Source organism: Trypanosoma theileri (genome assembly GCF_002087225.1).
Source record: "Trypanosoma theileri isolate Edinburgh chromosome Unknown TM35_Tth_69_V1, whole genome shotgun sequence".
Classification (NCBI taxonomy): Eukaryota; Euglenozoa; class Kinetoplastea; order Trypanosomatida; family Trypanosomatidae; genus Trypanosoma; species Trypanosoma theileri.
In genome coordinates this window covers 52,974-54,896 of record NW_021639911.1, presented here as the reverse complement: position 1 = coordinate 54,896, position 1,923 = coordinate 52,974, and positions in this window count along the sequence as shown.

Sequence of the window (1,923 nt, the reverse complement as noted above, 5' to 3'; positions counted from 1 at the left end):
AACTCACAAACAACAAGAAGGGTGATGCAGACAGCAGCAGCAGTATCAGCAGTTCTGTGTGGGTGCGTGTGCCACTACTGATTGTGGTTACACTGGCCTGTATTCTTGTGTGCTGAACGGGTGGTCCTCATCTGAGGACAAATAATAATAATGGTAATACTAACATAATCATATTTGGGTGCATCTCCATGGGTGAATAAACTAATAATCTGTTTACCATATTTTGCTTTTAATTATGAATTTTTTTATTCTACTTTTGTGTGTGTGTGTTCTTTTTCTTATTATTTCCATTGCTTGCTTTTCCCGTTGTGTGTTTGCAGAAAACTGGGCTCTTCTGCTCACTGACGGTATACATCTCTTGCTAGTACACACAGATGTGTGTATGCAGTAATTTAATATACATAAACTAAAGCCATGGGGTATTGTGTGTGTTCTTGCGGACTCTCTGTGTGTGCCTGGGCTTGCACTGTGATGATGATGAACTTGTTTTTTGCAGTGAGAAAAAAGAAATAATAATAACAAATGAATTTATATTTATAATTGCGTATATACACATATATAGAATTACACCCATAGTCGGTGTATTTCTTGTGTTTACTGGATAAATTGGGCACAAATATTTAATTTTCTTTATTTACTTGTTTTTTGCGTTGTCGTTTTGTGCTTTGCTCTGTACCGTTTTTATGGTCTGCTTTCTGCAGAGTGAAAATATATAATAACTGTTACATAAATTTATAATTTGCTATATGCTGACCACCCAATCAAGAGCTATATATTTCTCTATTCGTGCTCTTGTTGGTCGCACTTTTTAATTATTTATATATCTTTCTTTCAGAGATAATTAAGATTTTCTGTTTAATACTGGGTATTGTGTTTGTGTCTGTTTTTTTTATTTTAATTGGACACTCTAGGTTATGTGTTCTTCTTTGTTTCATGTTTATTTGTTGCTGGTTGATTTTGTTTTGTTTTTGTTTATGTTTGTGTGTTTATTTTATTGATGTGTTGCCTTTCTCTCTATATGCTCTTATTTTTAATGGTGTAGTCTGGTTTATTTAGGCAATGCCCACTTTGTATGATTGTGATGAAGATGCGCCAAGATCTACTACTCCTATCAGTGAACCTGTTCCATGTGTGTGTTTTTGTTGCTTCTGCAGCGTAATGTGAACCTTGTGCTGATGTTTGTACTTCTTCAGTGAGTGTTGAGTCTCTTTCTGATTCTAGTGTTAGCTGTGTGGATGGTAGTGAACTGCAGTCTGGAATAGTTCCGTATGTTCCTTTGTGATGTGTGTAATTCCTGGTGCTGTTTTCTCTTTATTGGGTGTATTGACAGTGTTCCTTTCTTGAATTACCCTCTGCTGGTTTAGTAACATCCATTTCTTTCTCAATCTCACCGCCGTTCTATTGTTGAGATATCTTTCTCTGTGCTGACAGAAGACTGCTGCCTAATCCGTTGTACTGGTGTGGGTAATGAAAGGAGTTTCTGAATGCATATTAATTGGTTTCCTTCAAGTATGGAAAGAATAAGAGATGACTTCAATGGATCCCGCCATTGGATTCTCCCTCACTTGAATGAGTCCTGCCAACACCCACCCCATTAGTAGTGGAAGAGGTTTCACTATTCTCTCTCTCTCTCTCTCTCTCTCTGTGCACTCATATATATTTCTCTCTCATTGTGACTGCTTCTAGCACCAGCCCATACACCTCTTCATCCTCCACTACGTATGGGCAGCAGCAGCAGAAGTGCTCATCATTATAAACTTGTATGGGGCTGCAGAGTGTACTTGTCCATGCCAGTAGGATCTCATCACAGCAGCAGAGTGAGAGGCACACCGTACAGCTCAAGGAACATCGTCCATAACGATCAGCGCAGCATCGGGAATGTTATCCCCAACACCATAAACAATAACAAATACACAAGCAGCA